This window comes from Ictidomys tridecemlineatus, chromosome 14, assembly GCF_052094955.1.
Source record: "Ictidomys tridecemlineatus isolate mIctTri1 chromosome 14, mIctTri1.hap1, whole genome shotgun sequence".
Lineage (NCBI taxonomy): Eukaryota > Metazoa > Chordata > Mammalia > Rodentia > Sciuridae > Ictidomys > Ictidomys tridecemlineatus.
The window spans coordinates 67546375-67574241 of record NC_135490.1 but is presented as its reverse complement, the minus strand read 5'-3'; the positions used below and the strand labels follow the sequence as shown (position 1 = coordinate 67574241).

Below are 27867 nucleotides of genomic sequence, written 5' to 3'. Positions count from 1 at the left end.
TGGTCACAGGAAGGCTCCAGGGTGAAGAGACCCCCACCCCCACTTGGTCTGAGCTCAGGCTCCTCCTGACTCTGCGCTGCTTCTTCTCCCACACCCACCGCACAGTTATTCTCACCCTGCAGAGGGTCATTCTCAGGCTGCTTTCCTCTGGGTTACTTAGGCAGTCATTCCACCTGGCTCCAAAAATCTCTCCACGGTTCTATTGGACATGACTGTACCCATCCAGAGTCGATTAGTTTTATATGACAGTAGATGGTATTTGGATACATCATACATAAATGGAGTATAACTTCTCATTCTTCCAGCTGTACGTGTTGTAGAATTACACTGGTCATGTAATCATATATGCACATAAGCTCATAATGTCTGATTCACTCTACTATCCCTCCTACTCCCATGCCACCTCCCCTCCCTTTGTCTAATCCAAAGCCCTTCTATTCTTCCTTAGGCACCCTCCCCCGTTTTTGTGAATTAGCATCCACAAATCAGAGAAAACATTCAGCCTCTGGTTCTTTGGGATTAGCTTATTTTGCCAATGTCATAACTTTGTTCTTTTTTATGACTGAGTAATAGTCCATTGTGTATATATACCACATTTTCTTTTCCATTTAATCTGCTAAAGGGCACCTAGGTTTCTTCCCTAGTTTAGCTATTGTGAGTTGAGCTGCTATAAACATTAATGTGGCTGTGTCACATTAAGTCATTCAGGCATAACTCGAGGAGTGGGATAGGTGTGTTTCATTTTGCAATTGATGGTTTTGTGTTTGCTGTTCTCTCCTGGTCACTCCATATCCAAACATAAAGCAAGTCCAACATCCTTGTGTTTTCTAATTAAGAAACAGCGGAAAAGGCACAATTCTGACTTTGACACTCACATTGGCTGCTTCCACTGTGGACCAGTGTAGGGACATGCTCTTCTAGGTGCCCCATGGTGCATGGTAGTCTGCTGTCCCTGCTGCCTATTGCATCACTGTGACCACACCCAGCTGTGACCTCTGCTGGACCCTGCACTGCAAAGACCCATATTGCTTCCACCTTGGGATCAGGAAATGGAGAAGGCAGGCTAAGGATCAGAGGGCACACACCCCATTCCCTCTGGAAAGGCGGAAAACAAAGAGACAGGTGTCTGTTTGTCACTGCCACAACACGCTCCCCATCTTCTCCTGTCGGGTACAGTGGTCCACATGCTGGACTTACAGCGGCCAACACCCTGTCACACAACCAGGTAGCCAGCTGCTACCATCCTGTGGAACCTTGACAGGGCTTAGATGTGGCAGCTGCCACCACCCTGCATCCTTGCTGGGACACTTGTCCACACCTTTGGGACTATTGGAAGTAAGATTATCTGTGGAAACCATGTCCCACCCCACCACCCAATGCTGCTTCTGTCACCCCCTCCTTCGGTCCCTGCAGGTGTCTTGGTTGCCCAGAAGACTCTGCTTGACCACTGCAACAGTGCAAAATGGGGTCCAGCAGGCAGGCAACTGACTATGTGCACAGACCCACCCTCCTGTCATGGACCACACAATTCCTCCTGCGCTCATTGGGCCATTCTGACACCACTGTTCCATGTACTGCCCACCCTGTGATCCAGAATAGGCCCCGGTAAAGCCTCTGGCAGATGGATTTTAAATGTTTTATGTTCTTTTTAGTTATACATGCCAGTGGAATGCATTTTGACACATTATAGGTACATGGAGTATAACTCCCCATATTTTGACTGTACATGATGAGGATTTACACTGGCCATGAATCCATACGTGAACATAGGAAAGTTACATCTGGTTCATTCTACTATCTTTCCTTTTCTCATCCCTTTTCCCTTCCCTTCATTCCCGTTTGTCTTATGCAATGAACGTCTATTCTTCCCTCCCCACCCCTTTGTTGTGCATTGGCAACCACATATCAGAGAACATTCAATCTTTGTTTTTTGGGATTGGTTTATTTCATTTAGCATGATAGTCTCCATCTCCAGTTCCATCTGCTTACCAGCAAATGTCATAATTTCATCCTTTATGGCTGAGTAATATTGCTGTGTGTGTGTATGTTTGTGTGTATGTATGTGTATGTGTGTGTATTTTTTTTCCATTCATCTGTTGAATGTCACCTAGGTTGGTTCCAGAGCTTAGCTATTGTGAATTAAGGTGCAAAAAATATTGATGTGGGTGCATCCTTATGGTATGCCAATTTTAAGTACTTTGGGTATATGCCAAAGAGTGGGATAACTAGTTCAAATGCTTGTTTCATTGCAAGATTTCTGAGGGATTTCTATACTACTTTCCAGAGCTTGGGAGGTTGAAGCAGGAGAATTGCAAGTTCAAATCCAGTCTCAGCAATTTAGCAAGGCCTTAAACAAGTTTACAAGACTCTGTCTCAAACTTTGAAAACAAACAAACAAACAAACAAACAAAAAGCGCTGGGATATGGCTCAGTGTTAACCCCCCATGAGTTCAATTCCTGGTACTAAAACAAATAAAAGTAATGTTTCATAAATCACTTCTGAAAAAAATCTCGTTAATTTTCTTAACTGGTGTTTTAAGATTATGTCCACATACAAAAACATGTCAACCATTTGACACCCAGAACAATATTCTGCCTTCAAAATGCAGGAAATCTTGTTATTTGAAACCCTAATGAGCTTTAGGAGACATTATTCTAAGTGAAAAAAGCAAATGTAGAAGGTCGTGCTCTATGACCTCAATGAAGTGTGGAATCAAAACCAGTTGCTCTGTAAAAGCAGAGAGCAGGATGGTGGTTCCCAGGAGCTCGGGGTTTACCCAAAGATTACAAAACTTCAGTGATGCAGCATGAGCCAATTCTGGACATCTGTCCTACAACTGGGTCCCCACAGTGAATAACACTCTGTTGTATGCTTAAATTTGCTGCTCTGTGAGCTGGGGTTATGGCTCAGTTGCAGAGCACTTGCTTGGCACATGTGAGGTCCTGGGCTCAATCCTTAGCACCACACAAAAATAAATAAAAGAAAGGTATTGTGTCCAACTACAACTAAAAAAATTTTTTAATTGTTCTGCTTGAAAGTGTTCTCACTACACACACACACAAACACAAACACACACAGACACACACACACACGTGAGTGGGTGGATATGTTAATTAGCTTGATTACAGTAATCATCAATTTCACATGGTACTTTTATTTTATTTTATTTTTAAGCAGTTGTTATTATACTAGTGTATTAAGACAAGTACAAAATAACCTTGTAATCAGGGTACTGTATCAGTCAATAACAAAGGAAAGACCACTACAGTATGAAGAGATATGCAAATGACTCAAGTATACAGCTTTCATAGTTAACAGACAATTTTAAATGGGAAGTTGGTTTCTTTGACAAATGGTAAATTTTCTTGAAATAGGAAAAATAATATACAGTGCTCTAAGCATGAATAATAATTCCTGCCATAAATACAAGTGCCTTGCAGAAACTCCATGCAAATTTCAATTCCATTCTCTTTGTGAGTGTGACACTGTAGCTGACTTACCAGCTCAAACACTAGGTCAAGGGAAGCCTCCTCACTTTTGTCCTGGAAGAGCTCAGTACTCAATTGATCACTGATGTCCAAATGTCCAAATCTGTTGTCTTGAAAAATCCCTGGAATATAATCAATCCATTACAATGTATATGCAGTCGGGGCTAGTAGGAATATCACTTGAAACTGAATGTGAATATTTTCTCTGATAAGTAGATACTGATCCATAATGGGGGAGGGGGCAAGGGAGGAATGGATGAACTTTGGATAGGGCAAAGGGGAGGGATGGAAAGGGAGGGCCATGGGGGTAGGAAAGATGGTGGAATGAGATGGACATCATTACCCTAGATACATATAGGAAGACACGAATGATGTGACTCTACTTTGTGTACAACCAGAGAAATAAAAAGTTGTGCTCCATTTGTGTACTATGAATCAAAATGAATTCTGCTCTCATGTATGACTAATTAGAATTGTTCTAATTAGAATTAGAACAAATAAATAAATTTTTTAAAAAGTTCAGTCTGGAAGTGCCCTGCGGTCGAATGGACCACTGTCTCACCCGTGGTTTCTGGTGGAAAGCTGTGATTTGGATTGGAACCGTTTTTTTCTGGAACATCAGTGGAAAGATGGGCTTCTGGTAGTTGGTCCCCCACAGGAATCAGGACAGATACATCATTTTCTTCTGTTGGACATGATGGATTAATTTCCAGAGGTTTCATTTCCATAGGTTCATGGAAACTAAACTGCTCTCATCACCACTCTCGTCTCTAGATCTAAAATCCCCATGAACTGATCCAGATTCTAGCAAAGTGTTTAACATTGGTCTCAAGACCTCTTTGAGTTCCCAGTCTCTTCTGATCCTGCTTTTTCTTAGGACAGTCTTCAATGGAGTGATCTTCTCAGAGTCTCATTTGGCATGAAAGGTCATCAGAGCAAGAGGCAGGCTGCACTGCACTGTCTGGCTCAGGTTCGGTGGTTTCCATTCCCATAATGTGGATCAGCTCCAATTCCTCCTCAGGGTCTAAAAACCCTACCAGAAAAGGAAGAAAGATGATCATTTACAAAATGACAATTGAATCCCATTCACTCATTAAAATATTTTGTGTTGGTTTGTGACTAAGTCACTGAAATCACTCCTCCTGTGCTGTATTTATTCTCTACCAGTCCATTTTAACTTTTAAGAAATGAAGGCTCCAAAACAGCACAAGCTATTCAAAATCAAAGCACAGGTAAAGGCAGGTGAGAAAGAATGACTTTGAACAGGACTTGGCAATTATTTGTGGACTTAACACTTTGTAATTCTGCTGGGTTATGAATTTTTATCATAAGGCCAAGGTGGGGTAGGATAGGAGACAGACATAACTGTGTCTAGATGAAGATAGCAAAGAAACACATCTCAGTTTGTGGTTCTCTTTACAGTTGTTTATGTATCATCGGCTTCATGAGTTGAGAAAAACTTGGAATCTTTGTGAGGGGGAAAAGTTCATCAAATGAAAGATAAACTTCAAAATTAAGTTGTGAATTTGGGGTATGAGTATATACAAAGAAAACAAGAGACTCTCAATTCAAGTGTTACATGGGATAAAGTCAGAAGCCTGTTAAACATTTCTGTATTCATAAAGTTCCAATATACTCCAAGAATGTGAAAGGCCTAGTATGGCAATTGCCAGAAAAACATTACCACTACCGAGAAAGAATACCAGGTTTTCAGCTTCAGCAGTAACCACACTGCATACTGTGTTAAAAACCAAACAGGACCCCCATTATAGGTAAAGGCCTCATTTTTGTCTCCAGAAAAGTTACATATGTGCACTTTAAAAAGCCAGTAAAGGCATATTATAGAAAGGCAGCATGAAATACACACAAAATTTCAGATACTAAATGAACTCCCCAAAGAAATTAAAATGTTCTTGCAAGAATCAGAATCCTTGAACAAAAGTGAAATTTGAGAGTATTGGCTGAGATCATGCCAAGCAAGAAAGATAATGAGCAATTGATTCTCTTCTCTTTTCCACCAAACTGAAAGGACATGTGATGCAAAAGCCTATGCCTTAATCAAATATGCATGGAGGGTGTCCAGTACAGTGCCCAGCACAATGCACACAGTGGGTGTTCCATACATATTTCTTAGCTGATTTCATGAAGAAAAAGGCATGCATTAAAGGCTAAGTTTTTGGTTGCTTGTAGGTCAAAAACAAAAACTGAGTTTTGAGAAAAACATTACAGTCCTAATTGGAGAGATTCATAATTGATCTATAGAAAGTGAATAATCAAACTTAGAAACACAAATCACAGAGCATGGCTCATGACAAAGTGTTTGCCCAGGTACAAAAGGAAGCAGTGGAAAAAGGAGCTTTCAGAGTGAGCGGTCATCCTCAGGGAAAGCTAGGAGGCAGCCAAGCAAGGCCTGTGGTTCATCCTCTGGTGCTCCTGCCTGGAGGCACAACTGGCACAGCCCGCGGTGTTCCCTCTGCACCACCTGAAGCCCACGCATGCTCACTGACCACTCACCTGGCCCCCACCCCGCGCCGGCGGACAGGTGGGTGCGGGTTCCCTCAGGCGCTCAACCGCCGCCCCTCCCCAGCTCCAGGGCGCCCCAGGCGGCAACCAGTCCCCATCAGCGGGCACCACAGGGACAGAGGTAAGAGAGACTCGGGTTGCTGCGCGCCATCCCCGCCCGCCGCGGGTCCCAGAGGCTCCTCCCGGAGGACACCTGCCCGCCGGCCGCCCTGGCGCGCGGGGCAGGCAGCGTCCTAGCGGGAAAGAGGCGCCCGAAGTTCTGGTTCAGCTGCCGCGGGCCGCGGGTCTCAGGCCGCGGAAATGGCCGCCTCGGCCGGTCCGGCTTTGCACACCTGCCGGCGACGGGCGGAGCGTGAGGCCGGGCCAGTGGATGCCGTGCCCGGGCAGCGCAGGTAGCGACCAGAGCGGGACCTGAGCGGCACCGCCATCCCGCAGCCTCCAGCCGTCCAGGCTTCCGTTAGCGGAAGCGGGCGCTGGGAGGGAGCGCGGCGGACAGTGCGCCCCCTGCTGGCTGGTCGGCCACTCGGCCGCCAAGCCGCCAAGGAAAGCGCAGGACTCTGCAGCTATTTCAAATCAAAGGCTGAATGTTCTCTCTGATAAGTGGATGCTGATCCATAATTGGAGAAGGGGGGATGGAGGAACTTTGATGGGGCAAAGGGAGGGAGGAGTGGGAAGGGGGAAATGGAGGCTGGAAAGATGGTGGGATGAGATGGACATCATTACCCTAGGTCCATGTATGAATGCACAAATGGTGCATCGTGTACAACCAGAAAAATGAAAAGTTGTGCTGCAATTGTGTACGATAAATCACAATGCATTCTGCTGTCATATACACCTAATTAAAATTAATTACTTAATTTAAAAATAAATCAGCAAACTACAAAAAAAAAAAAGAATTTTAAAGCCCTCTAGAAGCACATGGAGATACAAGGAAGCCAAATGATCATAAAATATTGAGAAAGAACAGTGGGGACTTGACAGGACTCCACAATGGGCAGGAGGAGTGGCGAGATGGAGATGCTGCCTTTGAATTGTACAGTGCGTTTATTATGTTTTAACCCATTGGACAATTGTCCCATGGGACAATCCACGTATTTCATTGAAGCAGCCCCAGAACACTCTCCCAGGGAATCCATCACCACTCCATAGCTGCTCCTCCTGCTGCCAGGATGAGGCTCCGTGTCTCCTTTATCCAGACGCAGAGGCTGCAGGTGCTGCTGGCGCCAGGGTGTGTGACTGGGGTGGGGGGCTGCCCACTATGTCCCTGATGGAGATGCCACTAGAGAGGTTCAATCTCTTACTCTGCAGGGACTGACAACCACTCTGCCTGTCCAACCCCAACTCATCAGGGCCCTGGTCAGTGAATCACTAGGTGTGGAAGGACTGGGAAAACCTGGCCTTCAGAGTCTCCCAGGCTCCTCATGCAGGCAGGACCACCCACTGCACCCAGATTTGCAGCCCTGTGGGCAAGCAGTCCTGGCCTCAAGCAGGGACAGTATGGCTTCAAGGACGAGTGGGACACATCCCAGTCCTGGAATCCCTCAGCTGCTGTGAAGCCTCCTAGGACTTGGGACACATTTCTCAATCTGAGGATTGAAGGACGTGGTGTGTCAAGATATATATCACTTTTTGCACATGTGCCACATTCAACCAAGTCCAATACCTATTCATTTCAATGCAGTACTCATGTGGAAGATCAGGATTGTGGTTACTTATCTTCCTTTTTTCCCCTTTTGTGACTGAGAATCAAATAATATAAATAGAGTCAGTTTTTTTCTTTGTTTTACTTTTTCTAATTTTTTTCTAATTAGTTACGCATGAGAATGGAATGCATTTTGACACATGACTCATACATGGAGTATAGCCTCTCATTCTTTGGTTTGTATGTGATGTAGAATCATCGTGGTCATGAAATCATAAGCCATAATTTCATTCTTCTTTAAAGCTGAGTAATATTTCATTGTGTGCACATGCCTCATGTTCTTATCCATTCATCTGTTGAAGGGAACCTAGGTTTGTTAAATAGTTTATCTATTGTGAATTGATAAATATTGATAAACTTTGATGTGATTACATTACTGTAGTCTGCTGATATTAAGTGCTTTGAGTATAAACCTAAGAGTGGGATAGCTGGGTCAAATGGTGGTTTCATTCCCAGTTTTCTGAGGAATCTCAATACCACTTTCTATAATGTTTGCACCAATCTGCAAGGCCACGGGCAATGTATGATTGTACCTTTTCTCCCACAGCCTCATCAACATTTAATACTGCTTGTATTCTTGATAATTGTCATTCTGAATGGAGTGAGATAAAATATTAGAGTAGTTTTGACTTGCATTTTTATAACCACTAGAGGTGTTAAACATTTTTTCATATATTTGTTGGTTGATTGTATATCTTCTTAGTTAAGTGTCTGTTCTGTTCCTTAGCCCATTTATTAATTGAGTTATTTATTTTTTTTTTTTTTGGTGTTGAGTTTTTCGAGTTCTTTATATATTCTGGAAATTCTCTATCTGAGGTGCATGTGGTAAAGATTTCATCCCATTCTGTAGGCTCTATCTTCACATTATGGATTGTTTTCTTTACTGAGGAGACAGTTTAGTTTGAATATATCCCATTTATTGATTCTGGATTTTACTTCTTGTGCATTAGGAGTCTTGTTAAGGAAGTCAGTTCCTCGGCCAACATGGGACTACTTTTTCTTCTACTAGACCCAGGGTCTCTGTTCTAGTGCCTAAGTCTTCGATGTACTTTGAGTTGAATTTCAACCAGGGTGAGAGATAGGGGTTTCATTTTATTTTTCTACATATGGATTTCCAGTTTTCTCAGCATCATTTGTTGAAGAAACTATCTTTTCTCCAATGAATGTCACGTGTATGAAAGAAGATTCCTTCCTACACAGGATCTAGCCAATGCAAATGCAGACAAATTGGCAGAAGAATTTAAGAGGTTTGGAGTTACACCAAGGGTAAGAGTATGTGAAGCCACTCTAGACACTCCTCTTGTGGAGAAAGAAGGCAACCATGTGCTCAATTGGCCTTTTACTGATGTTGCACCACCCTCCAACAGGTTTTTTTGGCTCTTAAGTCTTTGGAAAATTACCTTTCATGCAGCACCTGGTTGTTTCATTGCTGTCTGTGGCCCTGAAGGCCTTGGGAGGCTCCAGTGTGGGTTGCTCTAGCATTAGTTGAAGGGGCACTGTGGCATGAAGATGCACCACAGTCCCTAAGACAAAAACAGTGTGGGGCTTTGAACAGCAAACAACTCTTGTATTTAGAGAAGCATCATCCAAAAATGCAGCTGTGCTTCAAAGGTTCCAGGGGGCACAGGAACAACTCCTGCGTTCCGTAAGTCGTGGTGCCTGATGCTGCTGCCTTGGAAATGGGACGTGTGATGGGACCTAATTGGGTGTAGATATTAGCTAGTGTGTTGGTGTGCTGGATGGGTCTGATGGAACTTCCATGGGAATACTGGAAAGGAGTTTCACCAGGCCACAAGGTAGACAGAATTACATCATCAATGATCTGGTGATGATCAACCTACGTAGACACTGAGCAAAAACTACTTTCTGTTTGGTAATTAAAATGTGTTATGCTTTGGGTGTGAGTTGTCCCCCAAAGCTCACGGGTGACAATGCAGAAATGCTCACAGTGAAGTGATTAGATTGTGAGTGCTCTGGCCTAACAGTTGACCTAACAAATCCTGAGATTTTAAATACTTTTATTTATTAATTTTATTTATTAATTTTTTAAATTGTTGATAGATATTTATTTTTATTATATGTGGTGTTGAGATTCGAACCCAGTGCCTCACACATGCCAGGCAAGTGCACTACCACTGAGCCATAACCCCAGACCTCCAAATCTTGATGATTTTGAGTGGATGATTTGAGAGGACTAGGTATTTGGTGGTAACTGCCAGCAGGTGATGTGAGTCAGCAGGAAGGAGGTCGTGGGCGCCCGCCCTTGTGGGTTACATTTTCTCCCTGGGAGCTTGCTCTGTCTCTCTGCATTCCTGCTGCCATGGGACAGGGTAGTTTTCCTCTGTCATGGGCTTTCACCATGATATTCTGCCTCTGCTCTGGCCCAAAGCAATGGTGCCAACTGATCATGGACTGAAACCTCTGATATTGTGAAAATATCTTTTCTCCTTCTACAATGGATGTTCTTGTTAGGGATTTGGGTCACAGTAACAAATAAATAAATAAATAAATAAATAAATTAAAAAAAGGGACCACAATAAAAAAATTTATATCATTTTCTACAGAAAAAAACAATATCCTTTTATTTTAAAAATTCTATCAAAATAGGTTTCCATATGACACTGCATTTTTAAAAAAATTAATGTTAACCAGCCTGTGGGTTAGCAGACTATACAGACTTCATCAGAGCATTCATAGATGCTTACAATATTTACAAGTGTTGTTCACTAGGTGGTAAAGTTCTGTTGCTATTTTTCCAGTACATAATCCACAGTAAAAGAAAGGGCATATGTTGGAATTCTTGTTTAAAAATTCTTAACAAATGGACAAAAGCAAAATTTTCTGAAAAAAGATTTTTCTTGAAATAGTTCTCTTAAGCAATCAGGAATATAGAAATGCAAAATAAATGTAAAGAAGAATAAGAAGGTTTAAGTTCATATTATTCTTTTAAATTATTTAAAGTAACATTGAGGTAAATTTTTACGTTCATTATAAAAATGTTGTCCCACCTTCTGCAAATGATTTAACTCTGATTGCTGCAATGGAAATTTCACTTATTTTTAAAAAAATATATGCATGGAAGAATAATATCTTGCTTGCTACCTATGCACAAATTCCAGCTGACCTCAGACTAGTCAGGTAAGATGACCTTTGAGAAACATCAGTCGCAGAGTCTGTTGGAGTCACTACTCAGTCTTGCAAACTGAACAATATTTTGACAAGAGAGCCAGGAACTCACTGAGTCTTCAAGACTGTGCCAAACAGCCTCCAATGATCTTCTCCACGAATGCTTGTGAAATATGCATGTGGAAGAGGTGTGCAGAAATTCTGGAATAACCAATATTGATTGATCAAAATAATTGATCAGAAGAAACACATGATTTGGGGCAATTCACATAGAACTTTGTTGGAAAGAATCTCTGCATTTTCCTTAGCAGGCAATTGGCCCTGTTCCTAGTCCCAGTTTCTGCAAGCAGTTTAGGAGCCAACCTGTGGCAGACTGGCTGGAAGTGTCCCTGGCCCAATGGAGCAGGCCATGTTTTCACACGCTGGCCCTTTCCTAGAGGAGCTTCATCTTCTTTTTCTCTTTAGCAAGCCTCCTGGGGAAATCACACATGGGTGGGATGCACTGTCTACACGGTCCCCACAGTCTGGGCTGCTGGACAAATTCAGACACAAGAGGTGCAAGGCCTTCTTGGGTAGATCCTTCCCCACCTCGTTGTCACAAGGGCTGAGGCCAGGGCCAGAGCACAATAGGAATCCTGTCCCACTGAGGACGTGACTTCAGCTGGCAAGGCCAGACTGAAGCCTATGTGGAGCCCATTTGACCTGAATAATGGAGCTTGCTATATTCAGGGTTGGTGCCCTCTCCTGCAGCAGACCTCACAGGGGCTCCTGTCCCTGAGGCTATTGGAACTGTTGGAGGGGAAGTAGTTCTGCTGTAATCCTCTGAGTTAGAAGATAGAGAAGTTGGAGTCACAGAACCAAATTATTGCTGTTAGGAGAACAAGTCTTTGACTTCATTGTTTTTAGGTTTTGGTTTTCTAGTTTGAATTCCCTGTTTTTTTGTAGGAAGAGGTTGAGGCACTGCATGGAGTTTCTGATAGAGTCCACAGGCATTGCACGCAGGTTTGCCGTCAGAGTTTCTGCACCATAAGGTCATGATGGTGGTGTGCCAGTTGTCATGGGATAGTCCTAGCCACCAAGATGAAGGCACGTGCTTCTGCTGCTTGATGAGGGGCAGACTGAGGTCATTCATATTAGTGTAGAGGCTGCAGGCTTTGCACAGGTAGGGGCCAGTTCCCTCCTACCACCAAGCAGTGTCTAGATGGAGCCACAGTTTATGCATTTGGTGCGCTCTCTGGCAGGTCCTCCAGTAGGTTTGCAGTGGGGCCCAGAGCCACTGCAAGCAAGCCTCAGGCTTGGCTGTTCAGACTGTGCAGCAGTTGAGTCTCCAAGGGTCCAGCTGTCGAGGCAGACATCAGTGGCAAACCTATGTAGGAACTCAAACTGAGTCCTTTTGAAAACTGCAAGACAATTTAGTAGTTTGACTGACTGACAGCCTCGTTTCTTGAATAGCCTTGGCTCAGGCAAGTACAGCAGCTGAACTTGGCCAGTGCAGAGTCGTAATATTGTTGTAAGCAAGGAAAGGATTTTGTGCCTCACTTCAGTTCGTAAAAACTGCCACATGGCACTGCACACATTAGTTTCATGGACATTTTGTGATTGTGAGGGCTTTCAGAGAATCCACTCATTCCAGTTGTTGATTTTTGTATTTCTGCTTGCTCAGATAAATTCTATGGAATTGAACTTCTCTAGAGTTATTTTTTCCTTTGAATATCAAGTAAGAGCTTATTCATCTTAAGGATGAGGGTGTTATTAATGTTTATATTCTATTTTCATCATTAAAACATACAACTAGAGGTTCAGGGACTGCTGACCAGGGTTGGCTGTGCTTAAACTCTGAATTCATCTGTGGGCTGGGTACCCACGCTCTGGGTAGGTTCCTGGTTTGGGAAAATTTCCCCACTCAGTCCCATGCCCCTCTAGTAGTTAGGATCCAGCTCTCCAATAATGTCCCTGATGACCTTTGCAGCAGGGCAGGGACATACCCTCTTGCCAAGGAAGTGTGCAGACTTTGCAATCTCCTGGAGGGTTGGACAGCTGCGGTGGCATCTCTTAGTGTGAGAAGTCAGAGTACAAGAGCCTGGCCACAGTGATCTTTTCTGCCCAGTGGTGGACCTGGTCACCCAGGTAAGGAGCTGGCCTCCTCCTCTGCAGACCTTAGAGTCACTCTCATGGCTTCGGTGCCCAAGGATCCTGGAGGGAAGAAGCTAGAACTTGCCTCCCAAGGAAGCTGTGGACCCCTCCAGGCCTACAGGCCTGAACACTACCACTCAGCCAGGCAGTGGCCTTTGTGGCTCCCAAAGCCTAGGGGCCCTCTCACCTCCACTGGCACAGATGAGCACTTGCTGCTGAGAACTGCAGGTAGGAAAGGATCTAACCAGCACTGGAGATGAGCCTGTGCATGGAAGGAAGAGGCATCAGGATTGGAAACTGGTGCTTGGTGGGGAAGGGACACCCACTGGGTAGCACCTGAATTCTGTTCCTGTCCCCAACCCCATACCTCTCCATGCCCCATGCACCTGGCATAATGGCCACAGCAAGCAGCTTTGAGTACATCTCCTGGAAAAAATGCAGGGCTCTCAAAGGGCATGGTGAGCTATTTCTACATTTCCCCTTGTTCATTCTGGGGTCCTGAGCAGACAGAAAGCTCCTTTTATTTTGAAAACCCAACTCCAGTGCCTAAATTCATGGCAACTTTGGCAAAAGCCACAAGCCGGATGTAGAAGATGGAACATGACCCTGTTGGAGAGCCCCATCCCATGTATGCTAGTCACCTGCATGACCAGGTGACACCCTCTTACCCAAACACTGTCCTCACTGGCCAAGTAATCTGCCCTCCAGGGGGTGCAAACTGAACTCACCTGGACTAGGAGGTAGATGTCTCAGGGTCAAGAGGCTGGTGACCCCATCTAGTGCCCAAAGCCTGATCAGATATGGAGGGACAAGGAAGAGAACCAGTGGGACCAGACAGGGGAAGAATCGCAACTCCCCTGTGATGAACTGCCTGGCTATTGGTGGCAGGGCAGAGAGGGGTGGCCTAGTGAGAACCTGCACATGGAGGAGGCTGGTCCCTCCAAAGACATCTCCCAGACCTGCACCCCCATGCCCTACCTTAGGAGGCTAAAGTGGTGGAGGGCAGGCTACCCTGAAAGCCTGAAAGATCTACAAGGGATTGTATTGTGAGCTGCAGTCCGTCTCTTTGCTGGTCTTGTCTGGACTTGGAGGGCTGCAGGTTGTTTCCTAGCAAACCTCCAACCCCACTATCTTCATCTGTCCAAGAGATTCAATAATGGCAATTACGCCTTTAAGCTGTGTATCTCCAAGGATGCAGGCTCCTGTCACAGTGAAAGGAAGGGTGGGTCCACTTAGCTGGCAGGATCCCAGTGGGCACTTGGTACATAGGATTGCTGTAGTGGGGATGGTACGAATGTGTTTGGGAAATCATGGGCTGGTGTGGCTAGAAGGGGCAGTGGGCTCCTCGAATCTAGCTGATACATTGTCAGTCCTGCTGGGTTGGGGGATAGTGGCCTGTTTGGGGGGACCACTGGCCCTTGTCTGAGGATCAAAGCACCTCTACCCTCCTATGCTAGTCATTTTTTGGCACTGTCAGGGAGTTCCATGTGTGATGGTTCATGAATTGGATTGTATGTCCCTTAGTTTCAGGCTTTGGGTCACCTAAGGAGCCCAGTATCCCTTAAATAGGGGAAGTACCTGGTGTCAACCTTTATTTATCTGGGCATGGAGATGCTCTGCTGTTCTAACTTTTCAGATTTCAGGGAGAGGCAGCCATGGTTTCATAGCATTCTTTCTCCCACACACCCAGGACCTCCCCCACTGTTTCAGTTACCATTTCCTTGTGTCTGAAGACAAGTCACTATCAGGCTCTCTGTCTTCTCATATGGGCTGACCCCCTGGTACCAGAATCACCTTCCTCTCACACATTCCATTGCCTTGAAGGGAAGGGATTCATCTGTCACATTTGGATAGAAACCTGCCTGTGAACCTGGAGTTCTGGAGCCACAGAGGAGGAAAGAGATTGACCAGTGCTGTAGTAGGTGGTTTTCACCACTGAGTAGTGCTACAAAGGCTGTGGAGAGGCAAGGTCAATGGCTTGTCTGGACACTGTCCTGGGGCACTTGATGGGAGGGTTCAAGGTGAAAGGCAGGGCTCCTGGGTAGCAACTGGTTCTCCTCCACGGGCTGGTGCTATGCTGGCAACTGGAGGGATAGACAGAGCACAAAGGATGATAAGTGACCTAACCACAGAGGTAGGATCTTGAGAGTCACAAGGGCCTCCTGGTTCATTGGCCACTCGCTTGTCTTAAACAGAGATGGAAAGCTACATTATCTTCCAGGTCCCAATCTATACATGTTCCCATATCCACCCCCCAGTAATGATGACCAGAAGTGACCTAGTGAGCCCAGGACACACAGTGCTTAGCCCAGATTCTCAGGCAGCACTGGACCATGCTGTTCGATGGGAGATTACATTCCATACCGAGGTGAAGATGAGGCTTTCCTTAAAATATGTGGTTCAAATTTAAGAAATAAGGGAAAGGGACTTAAAAATTATTAGTCAATCCAGGTGTGGTGGTGCATTCCTATAATCCCAGTAATTCAGGGGCTGAGGCAAGAAGTTGTTGAGTTCTAGGGTAGTATCCCAAAAGTATAGAATAAAATAAAATGTCTTAGAATAAAAAGTAAGAGTTTTGTAAAGCCCAATGGAAGAGCACCTTTGGCTCAATCTTCTGCACACACAAAACATGTTGTTATTCCAAATTTGCATAATGTCTAGCTCCACACATTACCATGAACATATGTCACATCTTTCTTTGACATCCAATCAGAAAGCAAGATAGATGCATAAAAAGAGTCAGAAAAACTAGAAACAATAAAATTTACATACATTTGTGGGGCAAGAGCAAGGCCATGGAGGCAAACACGTGAGTTTTTAGGAAGCCCCTTTAGCTAGCAATGAATATCTTAGCCAGGTTGAAGGTCAGGAAAATTGCCCAGCTCAGATCAAGCAGGTTACCACCAAACCAGAGTGTGGGTTTCGTGATGGTGTCAGGTCAGGCATACATGCAGATCTCCTCTATGCTCCACAGTGAGTGTTTTAGATGCACAGTGTTTAACCCTGGGCTTCAGTGTGGACCCCAGGACTTGAATGAGCACTTCAAAACCAGCTTTCCCTCCAGGCCCAGCAGTGCAGGTTTCAAGACCACTTCATGCCTGAGAGGGAAGCTGGCAAATGGGAAGTCTGGACATGATGCCCCATATCCAGCCCACCTGTGACAAAGTCCAAGCCTGTCCTGGAGACTCTAAACCCCTGCACTGCACTATAGGAAAGCCTAGCCAGCTGTTGAGTGATGTGCACAAGGACATCTGGGTTGACATCATATCCACAAGACCAAGCAGCCCATTGCTGCTAGTCAGGGTTGAAGGGTTGGTGAGTTCAAGCCCACAGCCTGGGCTGAGCTTCCTGGGTGGGTTACACTAATTGAATGTGTTATGTCACTTTGTTTGGATTGTATTTATACACACAAACTCAACATAGACAATGCAGTGAATGATTACTCCACTTAGGAGGAGTTAACTTAAGAGACTATAACATATATACAGTGAGAACTACTTTCGTTTTATGCTCTTAACATCCCATAATTGTGTTAACAAGTTCTTTCTGAATTCTTTCTAAGTTTTAGGTTCCCAAGGTCCACAGGCATGATTTGTGATCTTTTGGAAGTTTTCAGATATTTGTATGTCTGTTTATATTCCTTTCTCCCTTGTAGCATTTTCTTTTCTTGTATTGTCTAGTATTTTTCCTTAAAGTGATCTCTTTTAGTTACATTCAATTTACTGCTCTCCCAGAGCATTCTTTATAACTGCAGCTTAAGTTTTTAGGTTACACCTCAAACTTTACATAGTTTCTATCCTTCCTGATGGAAATCACCCCATTAGTTAGGAAAACCACAGTATTTCTATATCCTTTATTACCTTATTGTCCTCTGATGAATCCTAACATAACCACACTTTTATATATGACAATTAGTTACTTCCTCCAAACTAAGACAAAAAAGATCTTTATTGTCTCCAGTCTCTGTCCCTGTCACCAAGGGAATTATGATAGAGTGCTTAAACACTGCAATTCTTTCAGACTTTTGTTTCCTAGAAGCATTACCCTCCCATTAGTCTGAAATTACTTGAAAGTAATGGCCATATTTATTTTGCTCATCACCAATTTATAAGTAGTACCATGCAGAGAATATACTCAATCAATACTTATGAATGAGTAATTACTCTTGACCTTCACATTGCATATGGAGTTAGTGTTGTAACTACTACTCTAGTTGTATCCTCACATTTTATCATAATCATCCTCTTCCAGAAATGATATATTCAAGAAAGACTTTTGGTAATTGTTAATACAAAACATAAAATAGAATTTGAACAGATAAATTTCTTTTCCCTCACACTTTGAAATGGAAGAGAAAGACATTACCATAAAAATAAACATAACTTTGACAGATTTTATTATAGCAATCTAAAAATATGATTTCCTTATATATTTAGGTCAAAATCATAGGGAAGCACCCAAATATATAGTACTAAATAAACTAAAATGAAATTTACAATCCACAATTAATTCCTAAGTATTGATTTGACAGATGAACTGATGAAATCTTATTATTAATCTGTTTTTTATTCAGTTTAGTAGTATTATCTTAAGTTTATGGAGCAGTTATTCTTGTTGTCAGACTGGAATTAAAGAGATGAAGCTAATAAGATGTAAGATCTATGAATTAGTTTATAAAACACACCCATATTTTATTAAAAGTGAAGAATGTTAACTTTTCTCATTTGCAAGTTCTGCTTTAGTTCCCCAGAAATAAAAAAAAAATCATAAAGGGAATAAATGACTCATGGCCAAAACATCTAATAAAAATTGTGATCATTCTTTCAAGAATTCTTTTTCCTGACACATGAATTTTTCATGTGGTAGTACTCTTTTTGTGCACTTTACAGTGGAATGGAATTGGAGCATGAGTATCTTTTCTTCTATTCCGCAGTGACCAGTAGTCTCTTCAGAAGACAATGAATGATATCGAGGGTCTCACTGGGACAATAAAACTACCGTTCCTCCTTTGGTTGAAGCTAATGCAAAAAATAAACAGTGTGGACCAGTTCTCACGCCAGTGTGTCTGATTTTCTTTTCCCCTTCCTCCACTTGGGTGGTCTCCATATGGGACACCTCTCCTCCTTGAATGCTCTGTTTCTTTGGGGAAGTTTGAGTTTCCTGATGGGCCAGTCCTGGTGGTGACTTCAGTCCTATGGCCAAAGACTTGGGGCCTGCAAATGGGAAGGAGTAGAAAATTCAGAGTAAGAAAGACACTTCCAGGGAATAGAACATTGGTTCATAGTATTCTCTATTGGGTGCTTCCATCTTGCCCTCTGTCGGAGCCAGCTGCTCAGATATATCTATTCATAGTTCAAAGCTAGTTGAGGGCAAGTACCAACAAATATTCAGCAAGCCTTAGCCTAATTCACCAATGGTTATCTGAGTCAAGAACCTCATTCCCTTGGTGCTGCAGTGCTCTGCTTTCAACCTGTGATGGGCTGAGTTCTCTGCTGTTTGGTACTGACCCTGAAGACTGATCCTCCCCACAAGGTCAACTGCTATATTTGATGACAAGTACGCCACCTGAGGATCACAAGGCCAGACCCAATGTGACTACTCATGTCCCATATGTTAGAAAGGTCTTCCTTTAATTGAGATTAAATTTAATCTTTTTGAGAAATAGAAAGCTGCTCTACTCCAGCTTCCTCAATATAGAGAACGTGAAGCAAAGCAAAGCATAGTGTACAGAGTCATGGAAACGGGCACCTCAGGGTTCTCATGAGGACACACATCATGGAACAGTTTTATGATCAACGTCATGGTGCTATCAAACTCTTGACAACTTACGTAACTTCATTGCTGCCCTGTTTCTGGCCTGCTCACATTTCCTCCTGTAAAGCCCAATTGTGTTTTTCTATGTAAACACAACCTGCAGTCATTGTTACATCAGTTCCAATCCATTGTTATTTACTCTTTATAGTAATTTTAGATATTTTTTACTCTGTAGGATTTTCAAACTTTAGAAATACTGTTAAGAGAATTCCATATGGGAATTCTTTCCTAATTGATCTAATCAATCTTGTTGAACTCATCTTGTTGAGCAAACAGCTTTTACAGATTTTTAACACATCATTAATGAGGGAGACAGGTCTATATTATAATAGTTGAAAGATTCATCTATACATGTGAAATATTGAAGTGTGTTTGCAAATGAATGCCAAACTTTTCTTCCTAGTGGGGGAGGGAAGACCACTGAAACTGCCTGGACAAACTTTATTTCCTGTCTCTCCATGAGAGTTCTTTGGAATGTCTAGGAGGAGTCACAGACTTTTCACATTTTGCCACATGTACTTTATCTTGCCTCTTTCCCTAATTCAACCTTTCTGAACAGTTTGAGAAGTATTTGTGTCTCCTACCCCTGTGCACTTAATGCCTTTACTCTGCTGTGACTTGTCCAGGACAGCACATTCTCTCCCATAACCCTGGAAAATTCCTACATTCAGGAAACTAACATTGACACAACACTTTCCTCTAGTCTATAGCCCAATTTCTTAGTTGTCCTGTTGTCATCCTCCATGCTTGATTTAAGTCCAGGCTCCCACAGTTCATACACTTATCACATCTCTTTAGTCTCCTTTATAGTTTCAGAAAATTTTCAAGTTTGCCTACTTCTGAAACTTAGAGACAAAGACTGTGGCATTTCTGTGTATGTGTGTGTGTGAGTGTGTGTGTGTGAGTGTGTGTGTGCACGTACACATATGCACTGCTTCATTGGTGATTATGTCTTCAGCAATTATGTGAAAAGCCAACAAATCGCAAATATGTGGCACCAGGCCTACAATATAGAAATAGCTGTGGACGTGTCTGCCCTGCTTACCAAATTGAGTCAGTGTAAGAACTTGGCAGGCAGGAGGTGACTAGAACTTGAAAGCCTTCGAAGGAGGGGTCGTATCCATGGGCTCTTCACTGGCAGCCTGGGAGGTTGGTGGTGCTGATGCCCTCTGTGCCAGGGTGGAGGCCGGTGAGTGGTCGTGCACTGGCAGCGTGGTAACGGTGGGGGCATTGGGAAGAGAGGCTCTTTGCTGTCCAGCAGGGTTCCTAGAAGCAGGCTGAGGGGTGGGTGGTGGGACAATGGAATGGGAGAGATTGGGGTTGGGTTGGGAGAACTGAAGGGTTGGGGGGCTGGGGAGGACTGGTCCCTTTGATGGCTGCCTGTGCTGCCTATGGCCATGGACATTGCTGTCACTGGATGCACGAGAGGACAAAATGACCGCCATGGAAGGGGGAGTGGTGTCCATGGCCGTGTCCTCAGGCAGCACAGCGGGATTCTGGGAGAGGTGAGCCGATGACATGGCTATTAGGGTGGGAGGGACACTCCTATTGGAGTGCTGGCCCTGGGTATTGGGGTTTGGGGTGGAAGGGACAGGAGTGGGTCTTGGGAAGAAATGAGGAGGAGGAGGAAGAGGAGCAGCAGGGCTGGGGAGGACTGGTCCCTTTGCTGGCTGCCTGGGCTGCCTATGGCCATGGACATTGCTGTCACTGGATGCACGAGAGGACAAAATGACCGCCATGGAAGGGGGAGTGGTGTCCATGGCCATGTCCTCAGGCAGCACAGCGGGATTCTGGGAGAGGTGAGCCGATGACATGGCTATTAGGGTGGGAGGGACACTCCTAGTGGAGTGCTGGCCCTGGGTATTGGGGTTTGGGGTGGAAGGGACAGGAGTGGGTCTTGGGAAGGAATGAGGAGGAGGAGGAAGAGGAGCAGCAGGGCTGGGGAGGACTGGTCCCTTTGCTGGCTGCCTGGGCTGCCTATGGCCATGGACATTGCTGTCACTGGATGCACGAGAGGACAAAATGACCGCCATGGAAGGGGGAGTGGTGTCCATGGCCATGTCCTCAGGCAGCACAGCGGGATTCTGGGAGAGGTGAGCCGATGACATGGCTATTAGGGTGGGAGGGACACTCCTAGTGGAGTGCTGGCCCTGGGTATTGGGGTTTGGGGTGGAAGGGACAGGAGTGGGTCTTGGGAAGGAATGAGGAGGAGGAGGAAGAGGAGCAGCAGGAGGAGCAGCCAAAGGAGAGGGAACACTAGGAGGAGGAGCAGGAAAGGGAGGAGGAGGAAGAGGAATAGGAACAGGAGGAAGTGGAAATGGAGAAGGGGGAGAGGGAAAGGAGGAGGAGGAGGAGGAGGAGGAGGAGGAGGAGGAGGAGGAGGAAGGAGAAGGGGAATGAGGAGGAAGAGAGGGAGTAGGACGAGGAGAAGGAGGAGGGGGAGGAGGAGGAGGGGGAGGAGGAGCAGGAGAAAAAAATGAAGGAAGAGGAGAAGGAAATGGAAGAGGAGGAGGAGGAGGACAAGGAGAAGGAGGGGGAGGGGGAGGAAGAGGAAAAGGAGAAGGAGGAGGAGGAGGAGGAGGATCTATGCACATGGGGGTTGGGGATTCCATTCTGGAAGAGGTAGGATTGGAGGGGAAAGGGACCTGGGTAGGAGGTGTGGGAAGGTGAAACACATTAGGGGTAATTCCAACATGGGGACTGGGGCTGAAGGGAGAAGGAGGTTTCCTGGGAAGAGGCAGTAGAATATTAGATGAGGGGGAAGGTGGAGGGATGGGTAGGTTCAGGGGCCCAGCAGGCTGGAATTCCATTGGGATGGGGGAGGGGTCAGTGGGTGGGGGGAGGGGGCCTGCATTCCAGGTAGGGCCTGCAGGTGGGGAGGATGAATGGACAGTGGTGGTGCAGTCCTCCAGAGCCTCTCTTCCGCCCTGGGCGACCTGTGTCTCAGGCTTCACGTGGTTACTTCTGGCACTCTGAACCCTCCTCAGGGTGCCTTTTGAACATAAAAGTGGCCGCTTTGCAGGTGGGGGCAGCCCATCCTGATGCCAGGCAATCAGTGATGGCAGGGCCACTGGCATGAGCAGCTTTCTTTTATGCGGCCTCCTGGAAGCAGCAGTTAGTGAGGGCCAACCCTGGGATAGAGCACAGGTGGGCTTCAGGCCCTGCTCTCCCTGGATGGATGGGGAGGCAGACAGGCAGATCCACTTCTTGGGCGACACGGGGGGCCTCTCGAGAACACTATTTCCCTCTGGGGGCCTAGAACTGGCCTCCAGGGCACTGAGGTCTCCCCGAGTGACCTCCTCTGTCTTCTTCTCCTCCTCGTCCTTCTCCTCCTCCTTCAGCTTTTCCTCCTCCTCCTCCTCGTCCTTCTCCTCCTCCTTCAGCTTCTCCTCCTCCTCCTCCTCCTCCTCCTCCTCCTTCTCCTCTTCCTCCTTGTCCTTCTCCTCCTCCAGCTTCTCTTCTTTCTCCTCCTTCAGCTTCTCCTCCTCCTCCTCCTCCTCCTCCTCCTCCTTCTCCTCCTCCTGCTCCTCCTCCTGATGGATCTTGGTGTTTTCTGGATGTTCCTGGGCCCTGAGCTCAGCTTCCTTAGCCGCACCAAGAGGGCAGCGAGCAGCTGTCATGGGCCCCTCAGCTTGGTGGAGGAGCTGAGGAACTGGAGGCAGGAGGAGTGGCCAGCGCCCAGGAGGGGGGACCCTTACTGCTGTCCAGGGGCCGAACATCCGGGAGTTGTTCTTCGATAGCACCGGCTTTTTGGGGAACGGCCCCCAGGACGCGGGCAGCAGGATCCCCCGACAGAGGAGCGGGCCTCTGTCCCTGCCAGCAGCAGGAGGCCCCCGAGGTGGAGGTCGGGGATCCTGGAGGAAGCGCCTGCTGGCAGGGCTGGGGGGAGCGGCAGGTGCAGCCGGGTGGGCCCTGTGAGGAGAGGGAGCCCCGCGGGCGAGGCGCAGGGGAGTTTGGTGGGCCACCAGGGCCCTGCGGCGCAGCCTGCGACCGCACTTGGTGAGAAGACTGCCCATGGAGGGCACGGGGGCTCGTCACCAGGCACAAGTCCACACTAGTCCAACGCTGGTCAGCACAGAGCAGCTTGGCTGAGAAGCCAGCTCCTCCTTGGACCAAAGGCTGAACTGGAGTTTAGCCTTTGTGACGTGTGGATGGAACCTGTGACGCAGAAAGGACTTGGGCCAAGGCGGTTGGTCAAAGGAAGGCTCCAGGGTGAAGAGACCCCCACCCCCACTTTTAAAATTGTGGCATGTACAGGAAAGTCAATTGTCTCATCAATGTATCATACAGGACAAAACAGACAAAAAGCACTAAAGTACTTGCACTATTTATTTTTGTGTAATTTTAAAGCAAGGCTGGAGTTTTGGCTCAGTGGTGGAGCACTTGCCTAGCACAGGTGAGGCCCTGGGTTCGATCCTCAGCACCACATAAAAATAAATGAATAAAATAAAGGTATTGTGTCCAACTACAACTAAAAAATAAAAAATAATTTTTAAAGCAATCAATTGTTCAATTTTCTTTAAAAGAAGTCCATGATTTTATATATCTTAATTTTTCAAAAATTTGTGGCTCAGTATCTTTGGCTATTCCAAGTGGCTGGTGACTTTCTGGCATTCTGCATGAACGCCAAGTTCAAATAACAGTTTTAGATAAATTCAGATACTTAAACTCCAAATCTATGCCAACATATGCATTTAAGAGTACATTTCATGGGGCTGGGGTTGTGGCTTAGCAGTAGAGCACTCACCTAGCTAGTGCAAGGTCTTGGGTTCCATCCTCAGTATCACATAAAAATAAATGAAATAAAGGTATTGTGTCCAACTACAACTAAAAAATAATATTTTTATAAAGAATACATTAAATGAATGTTCACAACACAAAAATTGATAAACCAAGTACATGTATTGAAACATCTCACTATATGTAATATATATGTAGAATTATTTTGTGTCGATTTTTAAATGTTTCCAAAATACAAAATAAAGGGATAAAATTGTAAAAGTACTTTCAATACTCTCAACAAAACACTGTAAAGGAAAGGGGGAAAAATACGTTCTGTAGCTGGGGATGCAGCTCAGTAGTACAGTGCTTGCCTAGCATGCAAAAGCCCCTGGATTGAACACTAGAAGGGGGTTGGGATGGCAGGGGGGCTCATTGTCTCCAATTCTTTCCTCTTCAAATACAATGTTTATGACTTATTCTATTTAGTGAATTGATATTCTCTCTAATATCACATATTAAGCCAACGTTATGATTGTGTCCAATTTTAATTTCATTCTCAAACATCGCTTGATTCAATTTTTTAGAAGCTCTTTTACTGTCTTGCAGAATAGAACTGGGATTTCCAAATGAATGTCTCAGGTATAAATACAAGACCACAGTAAAGAGAACAGCCCAAACTTTTTAGCCTAGTGCAATTTGGCCATTGTTATATCAACATGACCTTAAGAGAACAGGCCTTGAAGTAATTTGATTTAGTCTTAACTTGAGAGCTACCTTCATCCTGTCTTTTAGCTTCTTGACATTTAATATGCCTCTTCACACAAAAAGAAAGGGTCACTCTTCCTGGTTAGCCCATTGCAAATCAGACAGTATAAACACAGACTTTAACTTTCCTTTCCCCACTATTGCTATTCTTATCTCAGTTTCATTTTGCCTTTATCACTTCACCATTTATGCATAAGTATGTTCTCCATATCTTGTATTTATGAAATAGATTATCCCTCAGTCAAACACCCACAGCCGTTGCTAAAGATGGAAACCATTAAGAGATATGACCATTGTCTTTAAGAGGTTACTTCCTCATTTGAGTAATGGTTTGGAGTTTGACTCTCTAAGCCCCAATTAAGGTTTTTGAAGGTGACTACATAGTCACTTTTGCATGGCTATAATGGAATACCTGAGGCAGTCTAACTTCTTAAAAAAAAAAGAGTTTTATTTTGGAAGCTCAAAGGCATGGCTTTTGTCAGGGCCCTCTTGGCTCTGCCACATCCTGTGATTTGATGTGAGAAGGTGAAGAAAAAAATCCCATCATCAGACAGAAACCAGGGTTTTTCTGTGCTCAGAGTGTGCTTCTGAGGTCACTCTCCTAATGACCTCAGGCCTCCCTCTTGGCCTCACCTCTTACAGGATCCACCCCTTCTCAATCCTGCCCCCCTGAGGATACCAACACATGGACCTAGGAGGACAACCACATCCAAACCTCAGAAGGGACTGCTGTGGTGGGTCTCAAACATTCACTCCACCCCCAAATCAGCACGACAGTCGATTCTCCTTGTTTGGGTCAGTTTGAGCTTGGGAGTGGGACTTAGTTCTGAGGGTTGAGATGAAAGGGAAAGTCTGCTGGGGAAATCTCTGGTAAAGGTATAGTCACAGGAGCTGAACCAAAAGTGAAATATGGCAGATTGAGAAAATCTTCACATTCAACCACAACTCCATTAACATGCTAGGAAAAGGAATTTGGGTTTTCTTTCCTTCTTCTTCTTTCTTTCTTTCTTTCTTTCTTTCTTTCTTTCTTTCTTTCTTTCTTTCTTTCTTTCTTTCTCTCTTCCTAAAAAAAAATTCATTTGTTATTTTTAGCTATACATGGCAGTAGAACCTATTTGATGTATTTGTACAAACACAGAATATATTGCATTTTAATCCCAGTCTTGTGGATGTACATGATGCTGAGATTCACTGGGGTATATTCACATATGTACAAGGAAAGTTATGTCAGATTCATTCCACTGTCTTTCCTATTCCTATCCCCTCTCCCTGTCTTTCATTCTCCTTTGTCTAATCCACTGAACTTTCATGGCCCAACCCCACCTACAACATTGTGTGTTAGCATCCACATGTTAGAATATTCAACGTCTGGTTTTTTGGGTTTGGCTTATTTCAGTTAGTATGATAGTCTCCACATCCATTCATTTACCAGCAAATGTTTTAAAGTCATTCTTCTTTGTGCTGAGTAATATTCCATTGTGTATATATAACACATTTTCTTTATCCATTCATCTGTTGATGGATACCTAGGTTGGTTCCATAGCTTAGCTATTGTGAATTGAGCTTCTGTGAACATTGATGTGGCTATGTCACTGAGGTAGACTGATTTTATCCTGTGGATATATACTAAGGAGTGGGATAACTGGGTCAAATGTGTTTCCATTCCTATTTTTTTAAGGAATCTTCAATTGGTCCAGTGTAGTTGCATCAATTTGCAGTCCCATCAGCAATGTATGAGTGTACCCTTTCCCCCATTTCCTCGCCAACATTTATTGTCACTTGTATTTACACACACACACACACACACACACACACACACACACACTTAGTTCTAGGTGGGCAAATACCTTTATTTTATTTTGTTGTGGTGCTGAGAGTCAAACCCAGTGCCTCCTGCATGCTTGGTGAGTGCTCTACCACTGAGCCACAACCCCAACCCCTATATTCTTTCTCTCTCTCTCTCTCTCTCTCTCTCTCTCTCTCTATATATATATATATATATATATATATATATATATATATATATATATATATATCTCATAGTGTGGGTCATTTAGTTATCCTCCTGGGTTTTGTTATGTCTTTTTTAAAAATGTCTTTATTTCATCTGGGCTTTTTGTTTGTTTAGGGGTACTGGGGATTGAACCCAGGGGCACTTAACTACTGAGCTATAACCCCACCTCTTTTTACTTTTGCTTTTGAGATGGTCTCACTAAGTTGCTTAGGGCCTCAATAAGTTGCTGAGGCTACCTTTGAACTTGTGATCCTCCTGCCTCAGTCTCCCAAGTCTCTGGGATGATAGGTGTGTGCTATAACACCTTGCTTCATCCTGTTTTTGAAAGATAGTTTTGGTGGGCTTGCGATTCGAGACTGACTATAGTATGTGTGTTTGAGTGAGAGGTCTGCAAGATTTCTCTCTATTATTCTTGGACCAGGATCAACAGAGCAAATGGTAGCTTCATTACCTGCTTACTATCTGTATTTGGGATCTTTACGTTTTATGTTTAATTTACTGTTTTTTGCCCTTGAAATTTTTCTTTCTTCCTCTTTCCCCCCTGCTTTCAAATGTTTTCTTAAACTTCCAGTGTGTCATATAGATACAAAAAAAGTTCCAATTTTTATCTTATTTTATCATCATTTTTTAATCTATGGTCACACATTGAAAAGCAACAGTGTTAATCTCCTGATTAACTTTTATTAAGAATAATCTTTTGTCTGATTCCTCAGATCCAAGTCCTCTGCTCAAGGTCTTCTTACCCAAAAGACATCTGGCCTTACTGAAAGCATGTCTCAGTGAGATGAACAGGTTGATTTTCAACTTCTATACTGACTTCCTAGAAAGGAAGCCATGTTCCAGGCAGGAGCTCATTTGGAGAGTGTAGTGGGTTGATTTTGTTATGCCCAGGATACAGCTGTGCTGATGCTGGTTGTGAAATGAAGGTGAGTGCTACGCTTTCCATGTCAAATGTTCTTTTAAGATCCTTGAATTAAAGGCTTGATCTTTAGCTTGGTGCTGTTAGAAGATGGTGAAGTCATTCCGAAGTAGGGCTTAGTAGGAAGTGGTAGGTCACTGGAGACATGACCTCCAAAGAGAATGTAGAACACTGGTCTCTTCTGCTTTTTATTTGCTTCCCAGCTGCCCTGAGCTGAGCAGCTTGCAACACTGCCACAGGCTTACACCATGTGTATTTGTCTTGCCAAAGGCCCAAAACAATGAGAAAAAAATTGGTCATGGACTAATATCTCTAGAACTTGAACCAAAATAAACCCTTTTTTAAAGTTATTATCTCAGGTATTTCATTACAGTAACAGAAATCTGACTAACACTGTGAAGTAAACACCAAGAAGATGAAGGACAGTAGGAAAAAAGACAATGTATTAAGTTCTGAAATAACTAGTCTTAAGACAAGCTGGTGCTTTTTACAGAAAGCTTGGTACTAGGATGAATTAGAAGTTATCTGAACTTTCTTAGGCTAGTGATATAGTTTCTGGATCACTTTTGAAAAAAACAATATAACTCAAGTTGGAGGAAATAAAGAATATGACTCAACTGCCAAGGAAATTCTTATCAATAATTTGAAGTTGATTTTTTT

The 27867-nt window shown here is 44.3% G+C and overlaps 2 long non-coding RNA genes across 2 annotated transcripts in view; one reads left to right on the top strand and one right to left on the bottom strand.

Annotated features, from left to right (window-relative positions):
• LOC144370482 (uncharacterized) overlaps positions 1 to 27867 on the top strand; it is a 63782-nt gene that overhangs the window by 33370 nt on the left and 2545 nt on the right. The gene's annotated exons all lie outside the window — the stretch shown is intronic.
• On the bottom strand, positions 3140 to 6659 carry LOC144370481 (uncharacterized). Its single transcript, XR_013430459.1, has 2 exons — positions 4052 to 6659; positions 3140 to 3611 (listed from the first exon to the last, which is right to left on the bottom strand). It is a non-coding gene; the product is annotated as an uncharacterized LOC144370481 (long non-coding RNA).